General features: G+C 36.5%; 1 long non-coding RNA gene across 1 annotated transcript in view; it reads left to right on the forward strand.

Moving 5' to 3' along the window:
- LOC122908613 overlaps positions 1-19,486 on the forward strand; it is a 219,900-nt gene extending 200,414 nt beyond the window's left edge. The window contains exons 5-6 of the long non-coding RNA XR_006384987.1: positions 17,990-18,126; positions 19,216-19,486. This is a non-coding gene — a long non-coding RNA (uncharacterized LOC122908613). The remainder of the gene's footprint in view (positions 1-17,989; positions 18,127-19,215) is intronic.
- Positions 19,487-19,812: the final 326 nt, after the last annotated feature.

The raw sequence follows: 19,812 nt of genomic DNA on the forward strand, positions 1-19,812 counted from the left end.
GAAATTATTATTGACTTGATAGTTTGTGTGTTTGTTTTCTCTTAAACCCATTAGGATGTTAGATCGATAATGACAGGGACTCCCTTTTATACGATTGTATGCCCAGTACTTAGCAAAACATCTAGCACATCTTAGGTGCTTAGTAAATATTTGTTGAATAAATACACTAGGTATAGAAAACTGTTATTATGTCACTCCCCCATTCAACAGCTCTTTATGTAAACATCGACAAGTTCAAATCTCCTTAAAATTGCCACCAATAATGCTTCCATAACCGTAAGATCCACTCCACCTTCTCTTGGCCTACCTGTCTTAGCCATAATTTGTCATGTTTAAATTTTATTTTTTTATCAAAGAGAGAGAGAGAGGGAAATCACAAGCAGGGAGAGTGGCAGCAGGTGGAGGGAGAAGCAGGCTCTCTGCTGAGCAAGAGGCCTGGTGCGGGGCTTGATCCCAAGACTCTGGGATCATGACCTGAGCTGAAGGCAGACGCTTCACTGACTGAGCCTCCCAGGCACCCCAATTTGTCATGTTTAATCTGATCAGAAGATCAGAATTTCCTACATATACCCTATATTTTCCACATCTACCCTATATTTTCCTACAATATGACCTTTGTTCAAATTGTTTCTTCTTTCCAGCTCTACCCATGAATATCACATTCATTCTTCCAGGCAGGATGACAGTGTGACCTTTGTGAGCCCAAGTTACTTTGTCTTCAGGGACTCCTTCCTCCATCAAAATATTAAAAAATACTGTATTGGCATGAAAACAAGTATAATCCTGTTGAGTTCATTCTTATATATCCAATATTGTATATTAAATTTTTATGATATCAAAATAAGTTAAAATTAAAGATTTTATCTGTGGGCCCTTAAAAGTATCATGAGCCCTAGATACTATGTTTATTGTGCCTTTGGGTTAGTTGATTCTTCTTCCAAACACAGCTTAAATATCAACTCTTCCTGGAAATTTTTTTGCGCACACTCCCCCAACACACACAAACATATGCCTTACTTTTTATCTCCTCTATTTTCATCACACATTCTATAGGTTTCATTAAACTTAATAATAAACTGAAATCAGGTGCCTCGTTAGCGCAGTAGGTAGCGCGTCAGTCTCATAATAAACTGAAATCAAGACTGTTACTAATTCATCTTTATGTCCCTCAAGGTTTCTGTTGTAGATCTTGACACTTTCTAAGCAACAGTGAATGTATTTTGATTTGAGATATAATTCAAGTACTAAAAATATGGATTCTAATAGTTAAGGAAATCTTCAGTAAAGAAGACTCTATTTAGATCACCCTAGGGGCATAGATAAGTGTCAGATCCTAGGTCATAAACTACTAAATATGTATGATAGAAAGGTTTTATGGATCACATCGGCCAGAATGATAGGCAATGAAATTGCATACATAAATTGGGGCCAGATTAGGTAGAACCTTGAATTCCAGGCAGAGAATTAGGGTCTTGATGTGGTAAGCCATGGGGAGACACTGCAGGTTCTTTTTTTTTTTTTTTTTTTTTTTTAGTTTCAGGTGTACAATTTAATGATTCAAGAATTCCATACATTACTCAGTGCTCATCATGCTAAGTGTACTCTTAACCCCCTTTGTCTATTTCACCTATCCCGCCCCCTCCTCCCCTCTGGCAACCACCAGTTTGTTCTCTGTATCAAGAGTCTGGGTTTTTTGTTTTTGTTTTTTTGGAAGGAAGGAGATCTCTTTTTTCTTTGTTCATTTGCTTTGTTTCTTAAATTCCACATATGAGTGAAATCATATGGTACGTGTCTTCCTCTGTTTGACTTATTTCACCTAGCTCTATACCTGGTCCATCCATGTTATTGCAGATGGTAAGGTCTCCTTTTTTATGGCTGAGTAACATTCCAGCGTGTGTGTGTGTTTACCACATCTTTCTTATGCACTCTTCTTTTTTTTTCCAATTTATTTATTTTCAGAAAAACAGTATTCATTATTTTTTCACCACACCCAGTGCTCCATGCAAGCCGTGCCCTCTATAATACCCACCACCTGGTACCCCAACCTCCCACCCCCCCGCCACTTCAAACCCCTCAGATTGTTTTTCAGAGTCCATAGTCTCTCATAGTTCACCTCCCCTTCCAATTTACCCAAAAGCACATACCCTCCCCAATGTCCATAATCCTACCCCCCTTCTCCCAACCCCCCTCCCCCTAGCAACCCACAGTTTGTTTCGTCAGATTAGACACTGCAGGTTCTTAAATAGGAAATCAACACGATGAGAATGGTATTTTTAGTGATCAAAGCAGGGAAAGTCTGGAGGCAAAGAAACCAGAGAGATTATAGAAATGGGCAAAAATGGATGGACTATATGTCAAGTTTAGTCTCTGTATGCTAGTTTAGTCTCTTCTTGCTTGGTTTTACCCTTAATTTCACTTTCACAGTAAATACAGGCATTTTCTTCAGGGTATTCATTTTCTAAACTACTTCTAGGTTTTAAAAAAAATCATGATCCTAAATATGATGATGTATCCTTCATCAGAAACTTTAAATATTTATTCATTATATGAAGGAATAAATGTAAATTTCAGATCCAATCATTCAGTAAACATGCAATTTTTGAATGATGCAGGAAACTTCTTTTGGTTTAGACTGTAGCAGATTCAAATTGAAAAATATACTATTACATATGTGTCAATTTTCAATAAAAGAATTCTCAGTTACATTAGTTTATTTAATTATATCAATGACCTCTCAGTATTACATTAACCCCACTTCAAAGAAAAGTAAACTAATAAGCTATGGCACTAAGAGGGAATCTAGGACGTCTGACACAGAGCCTGTCTGCCTTCCACTGATATTCTCAAGGAAGCATATATGTGATGCAGTTATATCAGAAAGTAAGGGACTTAATGACACAAAGTCCAGATGCCTTGCCAAGAAATAAGACCTCATGGAAAAATTGACATTATAGATGAGCTTTGAAATTGTAGCTTGTTGAGGGAACATTATAATATAGAAAACAGCAAGAATGCAAATGTGGAGGAAGGAATCATTTTGTCATGTGGTTGGGAAAGTGTGTAAATGGCAATACAGAGAAAAGCTGTGTGTTGAGCAGTACAGAGAATTGAACTGGATCAGTAAGATATGGTGAGAGAAAAATGGGACATCAAGAAGGTCTCCAGGATGTATAATAGGAAAACCAAGTGTCTGGTCAGGCCATCTACCAGGAGTAGGAATATAGAAGGAAGAATGCAAGGGAAGGAGAACTGAGGAGGGAAAGGACGATCAATTTAGTGTTGAATATGCAGTATTCACATGGAGTTATTCTTCATGTGGAGTTGTCCAGTAGACCACTTGATGGCAAAACAAAGTAAAACAAGGAGACAAGGTGCTCCAGAGTAATCCATTACCAAAGAAAATGCAGGCAGATAAAAGGATTTAGCTAAAACAGAAATATGTTTCAGTGTGTAAAGGTATGATGTTTGGGTTCTCCATCCATCTTAGAGAGAAGAAACAAAAAGATAAGATTTTAAATGTTACTCTCAGTAGCATTTACAATAGTAATGACTACCCATGACATAAGAAGCTCTGTATATGAATGGGGCCAATGGTGATTGGTCAAGCCTATAAAATACCAAGGGTAGAAGTTTGGTGTTTGCCAGGTACTATTGGATTTAGCCTCTCAAAAACTTATGAGGTGATTTTAATTATCTTCAAGTTAGAGAGGCAGGAATAGAGTCTGTACTACTCTTCCACTGGATGGGAGAGCTAGTGTTCAACCTCGGATTTGCCTGACTCTGGAACATGCACTCTTACCTACTATATTGTAAACTTCACTAAAATTAATGGGCTATAGAGAAGTCTTAATGCTGGAGTACAAAACAGTAACTGAATGTGTTCCAAATTATAGTTCACATTTCACTACAATGCAGTAAAGGTGAGCTAGTCACCAACTATAATCAGTAATAAGGAATTAAAGATATTTAGCATATATTACAGTAATTAAATAAACCCACCCTAATTCCATTCTTCTTTCTTTCTAACCTTTTAATGTCTCAATAGCATGCCAGACTGTATGTCTCATTTTCAGTTCTTTTCATTAGTAAGTGGAAGAGAGATATAAATTGCAAACAAATAAATAAGAAATAAGAAAGTTTCTTTTTCTCTGGTTTTCCTCAACTTCTGGGTAAATCTCATTTAAATACTTTGCGGTACAGCCATTCCTTTTCTAGCTTTCAGATGGTGAGCTTTTTAGTCATCGTTTTACAAGGCCAACACATTTGTTCACTGGAACAGTCATAGAGAAGCCAAGAGCAATAATTCTTATCATTTTATTCTCAGGGAGTGAATCTATTTTATACCATCTTTGGATACAATGTAAATCTCAGAATCAGAAGCTAGTCTGTGTTTAAATGAATTAACTTCACACTGAAGTAACCATGATGCTTTGGGCCATAAATTAGGCTGATTTAAAAGATTTCAGCAAAACATTCCAAAAGTGGTTACAGAGCCAAAGAGACTGAGATCTTTTACTTTTAAAGGAAGTTATTCTTCATAGCAGTAGCCAGTGAAATTCAGTTTTCATTATTGCTGTAACATTATTGGTACAGTGTATTTTAGTGTCCCAGCAATGAAAGAAAGCAATATGACCATTATTAGCACACCATAGTTATCCTCCTCACTACAAACACATTAAACATTTTCCCCCCAAAATTTTTTCAGAAGAACTGAGTGTATTTTCTTCTGAAATAATGAAATACAGAGAAAGAATACTTTTACATTAGAAAAAACTAGAATAATAACTAGAATAACACATAATTTGATTTTAGGGTTTTATCAAAGAACTTCCTCTTATAAATAGGATTGCATTATTCAGGTCTATTAATAAAAATGTTTTTAATTAGCGCTCACTTGGCTATAGAAGTGTAGGTAAAGATATGCATTCATGGACCTCTTCCTATCTGCTTTTTGTTTTCCTATGTGCTTTACATATATTGCCACATTTTCTTAATACAGACCCTAGGGAATAGATATTACTGATACTCTTAGTTGATAAGGAAACTGAGGTTTGGAGGGATCATTACTTATCCCAAGTCAGTTAGCTTGTGAGGGGCCCAGCAGGTATTCAAAGACAGGTAATCATACTTCCTTAATGCTTGGCAAAATTACTATGCTTATTATATATTTTAAATTAACTTTATTATAGTATAATTTAAATTTATATACTATAAATACTTTAAGTGTGTAGTTCAATGAGTTTTGACAGATGGATGCACCATTACGGGAAAGCTGCAGAACATTTCCACCCTCCCGAGGAGTTCCATTTGGTGCCAAAATCCCACCCCTTCTTATTCCTTGACAATCACTGATGTGTTTTCTAACATTAGATATAATTTATTTTATTACATGCGTGTTCTGTTTAACAACACAATAACTTGAAACAATATGCTACTTTTGTTAATATCAGTTAATATTACTAAATCTAATTCCTTACCAGGTAATATGGCAATTAGTTTAGGGACTAAAGGAACAATGGATGTAAGGACGGAGGAAAAAAGCATATCAACGAAATGAAAAATCAATCCAAGAAAGAATACATAAATTTAATATGGTCTTATATGTGCTAGAGTGATAGAACCTGATTTGTAGGCATAATCGCTAGGTCCAGATAATCTAGACTGCAGAGTCATGGAGTCATAAGGCTTCTGTCTGCCAGACATGATACTTTCAGCCTCCTCTCCTGTCCTCCCTGTCTATCAGCTTCTCCGCTACCTTCCTCATGGGGGACATAAGTCTTTCCAGACACCTTTTATCTTGGGTCTTGAGCCACTGTTCTGACCTGTGATTCAGCCAGCAAGTGAGAGAACCAGGTTGCTATAAGTCTTGACAAACCAGTGTGAAATCTTTTTATTTCTTTACCATATGATTCTTCTGGTTTAATTAAAAGAAATAAAGAGTGATTTATAAATGGATGAAGCACTTTGAGTGGTAAATAGAAAAATTACAACAACATTCAGATACTTAAGCCAAATGTAGTTTTGTTTTCTATGACTGATCTGCTTTTCCTTTGAGATCTTCATCTCTTTGAGTAATGAATGGGAAAGCAAAGTACTTTTTTAACTTATTTCTTTCCTATTAAACTATCTCTTCTGGTTGATTCTGTCCTTCTCAGGTAAGTTCTCCAGATGCCCTCCCTTCCTCCATGCTTTTTGGAGACATGCTATGTGAGCATAAATGATTTTTCTTAGGTAGACAGAGGTAACAGAGAAGGATTCTCAAGGCCACAATGCCTTCAGGAAAATATCTCTCTACCATAGATGTTCTGTTCTCTTTTGATCAGGTTTTGTCATCTCTTTCCACAATCTGATGAAGCATACAGTTGGTCTCTCGACCTCCTCCTCTTTTCTTTATCATATCTTGCTTCTTCTCAAGGGACTTAACCTCAAAACAGAGTCCATTCTGCATACCAGGGAAGGAGCAATAAGATCTAGTCAGACCTCTGCCTCCAGATTCCTCAATAGAAGCTACAGAAATTTGGAAATTCCCTTTATATTGTAGCAATACTAAAATTTTAAGTTCTTGTCTTACTAAGAACAGAAAATACAACTTTGCAATTCAAAACTTAGTACTGATGCTCTCTCAATCTCTTGTTTTATTCTCTGATGTAGCAATGCTAATCTTCCTCTGGGCAAAATAAAGAAATATGGAGAATTATATATTAAAAAGAGAAAATCATGTGAATAGACATATTGAAATGTACTACCATTATTTTATTTATAAATACCATGGGAAAAAGTTAAGAAATAATAATACAACTTTGCTTAATATTGTTCTGTGGTGTCCCTTTCTAACAGGGTCAAAACTTGACAGCCAAGCATTTGAATTTTCCACAAAATTATTCATCTCATCTTGAACTATCCTTTAGGCACTTGTTAAACACATGTTCAAAACACAACAGATTAATCATTATTTCTCTAAACAATGTTTACTTTTCTGTTTCCATATCTTTGCTCAAGCTTTTATCACTGCCTGGATTTCTTTTTTCATTCATTTGGACCAACGCACATCTTGTCTTTGCCACAAAGTCAGGCAATACTGATAATTCTCTATCCTGTACTTTTGCATCTCTATCATATACTGTATCTCCATTATAACGGTTTCTTTTTCTGTTATGAATTAGAGGTACTTCTTAATGGGTCTTTCTCCCACACTATAGTGAGTGGCTATAGGGCAGAAACTGTGAACAATTCACCTTGGTCTCACCCACAATACCCAGAAGGTGCCTTATACATAATACATGATACATGGTGTGCAGTCATACATATCTGTGATGTTGGTTGAATGCAAACAAAAGAGAGAAGATGTCTTCTAATTAGTTACTTCCTGTAAAATTCAAAAGAAGTATACCTGGCCTTTTGGAACAAAAATGAACCTAATATAGTAGAAGTCTCACCTGCAGTCCATATAACACAGAGGACTTCACAAAAGAAAGCGAATTTCTTCAAAAAGAAAAATACTTTTCCAGCTATTAAGAGAGTCTGTTCAGAAATTTTGCTTTAAAATCTCTACAATTTTTGCAAATAGTAATGCATTTTCTTATACCACTTGGAAAATTACATGAAATTAAGTATGCAGATCTCAATATCCAAATATCAAAACAATATAGATTACTTATTATAATTTCAGAAAAGCAACTATAGTAAGTAGAGTGTCAAGGATAGTAATTCAAGGGAAATTAAAAGTAAAAAAAATTAATACAGACTAATTTATGTCTAAAGAGTATATCTTAAAGTATATTATTCTATTTAAAGAGTGAGAAGGCAGGGGTTTCTGGGTGGCTCAGTTGGTTAAGCATCTGACTCTTGATATCAGCTCAGGTCATGATCTTGGGATCTGTGGGATTGAGCCCCACATCAGGATCCCTGCTCAGGGGGCTATTATAGAGATGAAACAAGATTATTGATGAGTTGCTAATAGCTGAAGCTTGGATGTGCCCATGGGCAGTTTATTACATTATCCTCTCCGTATGGGTGTATGTTTGTTATCTTCCAGAATAGAAGTTCTTTTTTAAAAATATACTATTATATATAATATATTTATGCTTTATACTTCAGTGCTTAAAGATGCACAATTACTTTTATTAGGATCAGATGAAATGTTTGCATACATATAAGAATCTCATCACTAAAAAATATATATATTTGACCAGAATCATTCTATGTAAAATGAGATGCTCACACTCTGAAAAGTCTGAGGAAACTGAGATGATTAAGGGAATAACTAATTCAGGATTCCAATCTCATGCTCACTTCAAGTACATGTGCCTTATCTGTTATGGCTGGCAGATGTACCCCAAGTATTTACATTACTTGTCTCTCTCAATGAGCATAAAACTCACTCATGTAATATGAATGTATATGAATATATGCGTGATACAATACCAGCATATATATGACGTTAGATAGCAGAATTGTATTGTTTCCTTATTATATTTGTAGCTGCTCTAAATTTTATACATTGTGGACCCTGAAACAATTAATGGAGAATTCATGTTCATTTTCTAATAACTAAAGAGTAACTTTTCTATTTACAATAAACACATGCATAGCACTAAATAAAGGAATGAATTTAAGTAGGTATCAGGAGACTGGGATTTTAAACTTGCTTTCAAATCCTGCTGCCTCTCTGGTCAAGAGCATGTCACTTAAATTCACTGAACCTTAGTTTCTTTATCTGTCAAGTGGTTGCTTTAAGTGTTTCTTTTTTTTTTTGGCAGTGTTACTTTAAAAAGTAAATGAAAGAGGATAGGAAAATTAATGTTTTGTACATCTACCATGTGCTGGGCATTGTGATAATTTCTTAACATAAAAAAAACCCTTCAGTTGTATATTTTTTTTCTTTTTTAAATTGGGTTCAAGGAGAATAAACAATGAGATGATATGGGTAAAAGGACTGAGCAGGTATAGACAGTAGGCGCATACTAGAGATTTGCCCTAGTTTTTTGTTTACAGTACATATTCAAAACTGCTGTGGAATGAATGACTTTTAATAGTCACACGTAAAGAATTTGATAACAGTTATCAGATTTCAAATCACATAGTAGTCTTCTGATACTTTTAGTTCCTTGTAAATCCTCTACTTTCTGTGGTTTTTAATATTACAGTGTGACAAATCCATGAATTGATTACATTACATCCCAGAGAAGAGTTTAAATATAGATTTTTACAGTTAAATATAATTAAAAGGTATTTGAAAACTTGAGATAAGTGTGAGAATATACATAACCTAAACTCATATGTGGAATATAAGGAAGAGTGTGGAGGACCACAGGGGAAGGGAGGAAAAGCTGAATGTGGGAAGAAATCAGAGAGGAAGACAAACCATGAGAGACTCTGGACCTTGGGAAACAAACTCAGGGTACAGAAGGGAGGGGGGTAAGGTGATGGAGTAACTAAGTGATGGTCATTGAGGAGGGCACATGATCTGCTGAGCACTGGATGTTACAACTAATGAACCATTGAACACTACATCAAAAACTAATGAGGTACTACATGTTGGCTAACTGAACTTAAATTTATATATATATATATATATATATATATATACATATATATAAAATGCATGTTATTAGTGCAATAAATGGATAAATGTACAATTAGTTTATGATATTTCTTATTTTTAACTATATATACCTTCATTAATACAAATAAGTACTTTATTTTCCAGAGACCGTTATTCTTAAAGAAAAATTTTATGTTCCATGTAGTCTGCCTTTGAGAAATTTAGATCTTCATGGTTGGGAATTTTAGTTGAAATGGGACATGAAATTTTTTGAGTATTGAGGTGCCCACTGGAATGTGACAATTCCCATTTAATATCTCTTTATGTAAATTTGATGCCTCAGTTTACATACAGAGTGATATTCAGTGGGGGTACTGTAGCTTTTGGATTTAAGAATTTATTACTTTTTTTGAAAACTGGAATTCCTATTTTGGAGGCCAAAATAAGTGAAATTACTACCTAGGACTTTTAGAATTTGTTATATAATTTAATGATGCTTTTCATTGTGTTTACAAAACCATGAATATTAAAATGATAAAAGTAAAATCTTATATCATTTAAATTTTTCAAAAAGTTTTCCTGCTTTGGTTTGCTTGGTCATGGAGCTTAGAACCTTTTTAGAACTTACATATATATGCCACAATAATGAATGAAATTTAATTTCATAGAGCTTTGTGTTAATGTTAACCTCCATAGCTCATTTCTGACTGCATGTATTTTCTTCTACCAACTCTGTATATGGATTCATCTGTATACAAGTTCCCACTGCTTGTTTAATTATCAGTCCCCTTGCACTAGTCTGTTCTTTCTATTAACCTTCTCTATGTCCCTTGACCATGCACTGAAGCAAGTCATCTTATTTTCTAAGGAAATCATCTCAAACGGCTGAATTTTGTTAAAGATCCAAGGAAAAAACCAATAATTTAAAGGGAATATCAGACATCACTTCTAAATTTCCTTGACCATTACTCTTGTGTTGAAGTTTAAAAAATATAATCACAATAATGAGTGCACTATTTGTCTTACCCTAGCAGGAGAAGAGAGATGATATGTGAAATGACAGCTGTAGCAACCTTGACTTCCATAAAGTTACATTTAAAGATACAGTAGAAATTATCAATGTTATTTACATATAATCTATATGTCTCTGAGGCTTCTCAAGTCTGAAGATATTCTTTCCTGTAATATCAATAGTAAAGTTGCACTATCACTCAAAGACAAAATGTAACTATATTTTTTTTAAGATTTTGTTTATTTATTTGACAGACAGAGATCATAAGTAGGCAGAGAGGCAGGCAGAGAGGCAGGCAGTATGCAGAGAGAGAGAGAAGGAAGCAGGCTCTCTGCTGAGCAGAGAGCCCATGCGCGGCTCGATCCCAGCACCCTGGGATCATGACCTGAGCTGAAGGCAGAGGCTTGAACCCACTGAGCCACCCAGGTGCCCCATAACTAGTTTGGGTTGTTTTTTTTTTTAAGTAAAGATTTTTCTTATTCACTGAGAGAGAGAGAGAGAGAGAGAGCAGCAGCAGCAGGAGGCACAGAGGGAGAGGGAGAGAGAGAATCCCAAGCAAATGCCCCACTGAACATGGAGCCTGATGCAGGGCTGGATCCCATGACTCTGAGATCATGACCTGAGCCAATATCAAGAGTCAGACACTTAACTGACTGAGCCACCCAGACACCCCAAAATGTAGTTACTTTTCATCAATCCCACTACTCTTCTTCTTTTTAATTTTCTTCTTCTTCCTCCTCTTCACCTTCTTTTCTTTCCATACAGTTCAGTCATAAGGCCATTAAATGTAGCTAATTTAGGTAAATACCTGCCCAGATTTCATGGGTGGGGAAGAAGGGGGATTCCCTGAAGAAGAGTGTTCTAGTTTGGGGTACCTGAGTCTAAGCAGGGTGAGGAGGGCATCCATCCGTGAAAACAGTCAAGCAAAAGACATCATCACCCAGGAATGTGAAACAGGATTTCACAGGGGAGAGTCCGGCCTGAGAGGCCTAGCAAGGGAAAGAGGGTATTTATGCAGAAGCAGCATAAGAAGTGGCAGTGGTGATGGCAGAGAGATCACATAAAGGAAAGTTGATCAAATAATTAACAAGTAATATATTTCAGATACTAGGATCCAGCTTTCTCATGATCACAGAAGGCAATTCAAATACAATAAGAAAAAAAAAATAGAATTAACCTTATTTAGGAATTGGTAGTATCAGTGTGAAATAGTGGTTTTTAATAAGTAGGTAAAGATGGAGAAATATAGATGTATGTATCCTGTGTATACGTGTCTATTATGTGTGTGCACATACATACACTTGTGCTTTAGCTTGTCCACTGAGTGGTATGGGGGCAGTAGTACTCTACTAGTCAGGAGTGCCCATGACTAGCACTCAGATCCTGGCTTCTAAACACCAGTCTTCACTGACAGGAAGTAGGGCTTGTTGGAGAAAAGCCTGACTTTAGGTCTTAAGGCAATACAAGATGAACATATACTATGCCTTTGTGTCAGAAACTAAAGAATTACTCAAAAAGTGATGACCGCATATCCAAGAACACAGTAATAATTTAAAAGATATTTGTTAACCCAACTGAGGAAAAGTTGTGCTTTTGTCATAAAAGTGGATGTACAGGCCAATGGAACAAATAAAGAGCCCAGAAATACTCACATACATGGTTGATTGTTTTTCAACAATGATGCAAGATAACTCAGTGTGGAAAGGTGGAAAGTGTAACTTTTCCAGTCATGATGCTAAAATGTTTTTTTTGCTGCATGGAAAAAAAGAAAACTCAACTCTTACTTTACATCTTCACATCATATTTTTAAAAATCAGTACAAAATGGACCATACTTAAATGTCGGAGCAAAACCTATCAAACTCCAAGGAAAAAAAATAGGGTAAATTCTGAGTGAACTTTGGATTAGTGAAGATTTTTTTTTAATACAAAGCAAAGCAGAGTGATCATTTAAAATTTTGGGAAAATTTGGACTTTATAAATAAGCAATTTTCTTCAAAATTTTGAAGAGAACTTGCATCTAGGATATATTGAGCATTCTTACAACTTAATAAGAAGAAGGCAACCCAAATGGAAAAAAAAATGTCAACAGACATTTCACCAGTGAGGATATATGGATGGTAAATGTGTACATGCAAAGATGCTCAACATGATTAGTCATCATTAAGGAGATGTAAATCAAAGTCACAACAGGATAACACTACACCCTCACTGGAATGGCTAAAACTTTAAATACTGACCATACTTAGTGGGGCATAGAGTAATCAGAACTCTTACACTCTTCTGGTGGGAATGAAAATGGCACAGTTACTTTGGAAATGAGTTTAACACATTTTTAAAAGTTAATAGGACTAGCAACAGCAATCAGACAACAAAGAGAAATAAAAGGTATCCAAATTGGTAATGAAGAAGTCAAACTCTCTCTCTTCGCAGATGATATGATTCTTTATATGGAAAACCCAAAAGACTCCACCCCCAAACTACTAGAGCTCATACAGCAATTTAGCAACGTGGCAGGATACAAAGTCAATGTGCAGAAATCAGTGGCTTTCTTATACACTGACAATGAAAATACAGAAAGGGAAATTAGAGAATTGATTCCATTTACTATAGCACCAAGAACCATAAGATACCTGGGAATAAACCTAACCAAAGAGGTAAAGGATCTGTACTTGAGGAACTACAGAACATTCATGAAAGAAATTGAAGAAGACACAAATAGATGGAAGACCATTCCATGCTCTTGGATCGGAAGAATAAACATTGTTAAAATGTCTATACTGCCTAGAGCAATCTATACTTTTAATGCCATTCCGATCAAAATTCCACCGGCATTCTTCAAAGAGCTGGAGCAAATAATCCTAAAACTTGTATGGAATCAGAAGAGACCCCGAATCGCTAAGGAAATGTTGAAAAACAAAAATAAAGCTGGCGGCATCACCTTATCTGATTTCAAGCTTTATTACAAAGCTGTGATCACCAAGACAGCATGGTACTGGCATAAAAACAGACACATAGACCAGTGGAACAGAGTAGAGAGCCCAGATATGGACCCATAGACTCAACTCTATGGTCAATTAATCTTCGACAAAACAGGAAAAAATATACAGTGGAAAAAAGACAGTCTTTTCAATAAATGGTGCTGGGAAAACTGGACAGCTATATGTAGAAGAATGAAACTCGACCATTCTCTTACACTGTACACAAAGATCAACTCAAAATGGATAAAAGACCTCAACGTGAGACAGGAATCCATCAGAATCCTAGAGGAGAACATAGGCAGTAATCTCTTCGATATCAACCACAGCAACTTCTTTCAAGGTATGTCTCCAACGGCAAAGGAAACAAAAGCGAAAATAAACTTTTGGGACTTCATCAAAATCAAAAGCTTCTGCACAGCAAAGGAAACAGTCAAAAAAACAAAGAGGCAACCCACGGAATGGGAGAAGATAATTGCAAATGACAGTACAGACAAAAGGTTGATATCCAGGATCTATAATGAACTCCTCAAACTCAACACACACGAAACGGACAAACATATCAAAAAATGGGCAGAAGGTATGAACAGACACTTCTCCAATCAAGACATACAAATGGCTATCAGACACATGAAAAAATGTTCATCATCATTAGCCCTCAGGGAGATTCAAATTAAAACCACATTGAGATATCACCTTACACCAGTTAGAATGGCCAAAATTAACAAAACAGGAAACAACATATGTTGGAGAGGATGTGGAGAAAGGGGAACCCTCTTACACTGTTGGTGGGAATGCAAGTTGGTGCAGCCTCTTTGGAGAACAGTGTGGAGATTCCTCAAGAAATTAAAAATAGAGCTTCCCTATGACCCTGCAATTGCACTCCTGGGTATTTACCCCAAGGATACAGATGTCGTGAAAAGAAGGGCCATCTGTACCCCAATGTTTATAGCAGCAATGGCCATGGTCACCAAACTGTGGAAAGAACCAAGATGCCCTTCAACGGACGAATGGATAAGGAAGATGTGGTCCATATACACTATGGAGTATTATGCCTCCATCAGAAAGGATGAATACCCAACTTTTGTAGCAACATGGACGGGACTGGAAGAGATTATGCTGAGTGAAATAAGTCAAGCAGAGAGAGTCAATTACCATATGGTTTCACTTATTTGTGGAGCATAAAAAATAGCATGGAGGACAAGGGGTGTTAGAGAGGAGAAGGGAGTTGGGGTAAATTGGAAGGGGAGGTGAACCACGAGAGCCTATGGACTCTGAAAAACAATCTGAGGGGTTTAAGTGGCGGGGGGGTGGGAGGTTGGGGTACCAGGTGGTGGGTATTATAGAAGGCACGGATTGCATGGAGCACTGGGTGTGGTGAAAAAATAATGAATACTGTTTTTCTGAAAATAAATAAATTGAAAAAAAAAGTTAATAGGACTGATCCATTTCACTCTGAGGTATTTACCCAAGAAAAATGAAAGCATATGTCCATACAAATAAATATACACAAATTTTCACATAAGTTTACTTGTAATAGCCTAAAACTGGAAACAACCCAAATGTTCTCCAGCAGGTGAATAGATAAATTGTGGTATGACTGTATAATGTAGTAAGCTCAACAATAAAATAAAAATGAATTACCAGAACATCTACTTAAATTCTTTCATTTGTACCATGTCTTCAAATAAAGTAATTTAGTAACCCCCCCACAAAAAATAATGAATTATAGAAATGGTTAAATCTCAAAATTGTTATGGTGAGTAAAAGAAAACAGGCAAAAAAAATATAAAGGAATACATAATGTATTATCCTATTCATATAAATTTCTAGAAAATACAAATTAATATCAAAGGATCTGTCTATATCTATTCTTTTTTTTTCATGTAAAACTTGAGTTTTATTGTGTCATTATATGTCTTCCAAGTTATCCATTGTGCATTTTATGAAATACCATTGAAAGTACTGGTTACTCCTTCTCTAGATCTCTGTTTCCTCCATAGCCAACAATAAAAGAAGTGATACATAGTTTTGGCTTTTGGTTTAGGCAACCCCTCACTTTCAGCATCAGTATCATTATTTGCCAAGTGAGCTAAAATAACAACAGCGACTTACTACATTAAATACTTATTTCTTGTTCATGTTGTCTAAGAGTTGGTAATTAGCTGTAGCTCTGTCTTAGCTGTGGTTCCATTTCATGTAAAACTGTAGAAGTAGCCCCAATATGGCATATACTCATTTCAGTATCTTGTACTCTCCATCTTTGTTAAGAACAGTTTCCAAAATCTCCTTACTTTTAGAGCTCTATGTTAGAGTTGGCCAGAAGATTTTGTTTGATATCAATTCTGCACCGAAGCTCAGAGACCAGATGTAAAGACTCAAAGCCCCACGTTTGGGTGCTAAATAACGAAGTTTTAGAATGTAAGTGAGGTTTGGTGGAGTGAGGCCCGGAGCCAATGACCAAGAAAGAATTCTTACGACATCGTTAGTGCTAAATGGTGGTTTATTAAAACACAGGGACAGGACCTGTGGGCAGAATGTGCTGCCATGCTGGGGTGGCTTATATATATCTATTCTATAAAATATTGACCCGTGACCTATAAGAGTGCCATGAAAGGCAAAGACAGATCAAGGAACTAGTCTAGGAATCTGAAGAAACTTGGCAACTTAATGTGAAGAAAGACACTGACCTCAGTATGTTTGCTACAAAGGCGTCACTGGGACACTTGGCAAGTTTGAATGTGGTGTGAGGATTAGATTGGACTCAAGCACCTTATTGGAACTGCTGAAAATACTTGAATAGAATCTGATTAGATGTAGTAATATGTCAAAATCCACTTCCTAGTTTTGTTTTTATTGTAATTACTTTTAAAAATGTCCTGGTTTATAGGAAATACTAAATTATTCGGGGTGATGGGTTCATCGGTTTGGCCACTTACTCTCAAGTACTTCAGGAAAAAAGAAACTATTCTTTGCACCGTACTTTCAATTTTTCTATAAATTTTATTAAGTAGATGGATAGATAAATTCAGGTAGGTAGATAGATCTAGATAAAAGGACTGAATGCACAACAATATTTTTTCCATATATCTATTGAAATTTATAGAAGAATTGCAGGGACTTATTTTCAATTAATTCCATCCTTTTCCTTGAAATTTCTCAATCAGGCTCTAGAATCTTACTTTCCCTAACAAAATGTCTCATTAAGATCTCCACCCCATCACCAGCAAATGTATATACATTTCTCCCTGGAGGAACTCTGCAGTCCTCCTCCAGCAAAGGTCTACAACCAGGTGGCCCAAGAATTTCATCTGAGGCAAATACATATTTTATTGGTCTGCAGAGTCTGTGTTTGTTTGTTTTCCCCTGTGCCTGTGTCATCATTGTACTTTAGAAGCAGTTTACTTTTTAGTTTTATAGGCAAGATGGAAGAGAAATTTTGCTCTAGCGTGGATCCTACCCAGACTCTTAATTCATATCTGATTTAGATGAAGATATTTGGGACTAGGGGGTAAATGAGAGTTAGATGAGATTTTGGACTTCAGCTGATGCTGTAATAATACATTGAAACTTTGGGGGATGTTAGGATGGAGTGAGTATATTTTCCATGTGGGATGGATTTGAGTATTTGGGGCCAGAGCAGGCAGAGAAATGCACCACCACCACCCCCAACCAATACCCCAACCCACCATTCCCCCACCCCAGTTCAAAAAGAAAATACTTACAGAAAAACTCTGGAAACTATGAATGTTACCTTTTTTAGGAAAAGGCCCTTTTCAGCTGTGATTCAATTAAGGATCTTGAGATGAGGTAGTTTTGAGTTATCTGGGTGGGCCCAAATGCAATGACAGGTTTCCTGGAAGGAGAAAGGCAGAGGGATATTTGAGGCAGACAGAAAAGGAGAAGAGGTTATGATGTGAAGACAGAGTTGGAAACCGGAGTGACATCGTCACAAGTCCAGGAATGTCACATCAGCCACCAGAAGCTGGAAGACAAGAAACAAGTTGTCCTCTTAATCCCCCAGAGGGAGTTTAGCCCTAGCAATTTCAGACTTCTGGCACCATTCTAGGCCCTGGGTTTAAAGTGGTGAGCAAAACTAACAAAGTCTCCACCTCAAGGCATTTACATATTAGTGGGGAGAGATGAGAAACAAATATCCATCCTCAAATAGTGAGATGTGAATTGATGGGAAATAAGGCAGGAGGAAGAATCCATAGATTATTTGGGGGGGGATGCTACTTTTGGTTAAGACTCTTAATTATTCTCAATACCCATTATCCTGAATGATAGAAGGAAACACGGCTCTCTGAGTAGAAACTATACTTCTCAGGCTCCTTTGTAGCTAGGCCATCTGACAATGTTTTGGACAATACAATAAGAAGAGAAATAAGGTGTGCAGATTTTAAGTCACATACTTAGAAAAGGATACCTTTATTTCTTTTTCCTCTCTTGGCAGGAATGTGAACCAGCTTGAACAAGGACCCTGGGGAATGGCAGAGCCTCCAAATAGAAGCAATCTATATTCCTGAAAGATGTTCAGAAGAGGAGGTGCCTCCCTGTCTATGTATTTCTGGAATGTTATGCAAGAGACAAGTACAGTTCATTTTTTAAAAATCTCAATATTGGGTCTCTTTGTTTTGGCAGCTAAGCCTGCAACCTAACAAATAAGTATTTTAAGTTACATGGACAAGGCAGGCTTTCTGAGCAGAGACCAGAGACTAAGAAAGCAGAGATTGCAGCGAGGCGGTATGGTATACTGAGAGTTTTATATGCCCTAGTTTGAATTCATTCAAAAGCAAAGTTAGAGGTAAAAAAAAAAAAAAAAAAAAGCAAAGTTAGAGGTAAAATTTGGGGGCAGGCACTTGTTTTGAGAGGCAATTCCAGGAAGCACAGATGAAGGAATGGGGAAAGAAAGGCAGGGAAATAGATAAAAGCATGCCAGTGAGCAGGTCACCCCTAAGACCAGCAGGAGCTCCGTTCCATTCAAGATCCCCTGAGGTACTTTATGGAGCATATCTCAGAATACTCCCCTTCCTCCAAGAAATGAGGGACAAGGTGAACCCACCATATCCTTCTCCCACAGAGAGTTTTCTCCGGAGGCATTAAAGACCTGGCACCTTTAAACTTCCCCCTGCAAAAGCTGAGCAAGCCCCAGACACAAATCAGTGGAAGGTCTCAGGCTGACAAGTGTAGATACCAAATGTCTGTGTCAGGAAGCTCTAAGTATGTGGAAACTGACTACTTCCCCTGCAGATGAACTCAGAAATGGGCTAAGGGACCATGGGGTAGGACATTAACAGTGTCTGATAGCCAAGTTTTGAATCCCAGGTCTTTCACCTACCAGCTGTGTCACCTAGAATAAGTTACTTAGCCTCTCTGGGTCTCAGATTCCTCATCTGTAAAATGGAGATAATTATAGTACATACCTACTTCATAGGCTTATTGTATCATATATTACCAGAGATATTATGTCTAATAATTAGAATACTGCTTTTCATACAGTAAAAATTATTTGTTAGTTTATTGCTGTCTGAGATAAAATAAGTGTATTGCTCTAAACCATAATCTATTTCTTATTGAATCTTCAGTGCTTGTCACTGAGCAGGACAATAGTTGTAAGTGCTGTATAAGTGTTTATTTAATGAGTAGATAAAAAAAATTTTTTTTTCTTTCTATTGCTAGACTTCTTGGATGTGTTACAAGTGCGTATCACAGGGAGAAGCAGACTAGTGCCTTCTAACCATATCCTCTAAGGACTACCCAGAAGATTTGTATAATATCACCCTGAGATGGAGTTTACTGTGGGGCCAGTGATTAAGCTTCCTTCATGATGGATCTGAAATATAATCTAATACAGTTGCACAAGTCTATTTTCTTGAGTAATTTCCACATTCTCTTGGGTAATTTTCACATCTCATAGGAGGCTCAGTTATAAATAAAATTAATGAAGTTTCTTGGCAAAACAGAAGAAAATTGAAGTCTAGGCAGCTGATTCTTAAAGAAACCCTAAATGGGAGGAGATTGTGCCAGTGGTTAAGAATGGTACCACTTGAAACCAAGCTAAAATTGAAGATTTCCAGAAGATTCCCCAAGGAACAGAATACTAAACAAAGGTCAGGGAATTTTTGTTATGTCTATGGAACAGACAGAACACAGAATAATATATGTAAGTATTGAGAGAAGAAACAGTAAGTATTCCACACAGCAGGCAATTAGAACCCATGATGGACCATCATGGAGGATAGAATACACTGAAGAAGGAGACGAGGTAGAGAATGA

This window comes from Neovison vison, chromosome 6, assembly GCF_020171115.1.
Source record: "Neovison vison isolate M4711 chromosome 6, ASM_NN_V1, whole genome shotgun sequence".
Lineage (NCBI taxonomy): Eukaryota > Metazoa > Chordata > Mammalia > Carnivora > Mustelidae > Neogale > Neogale vison.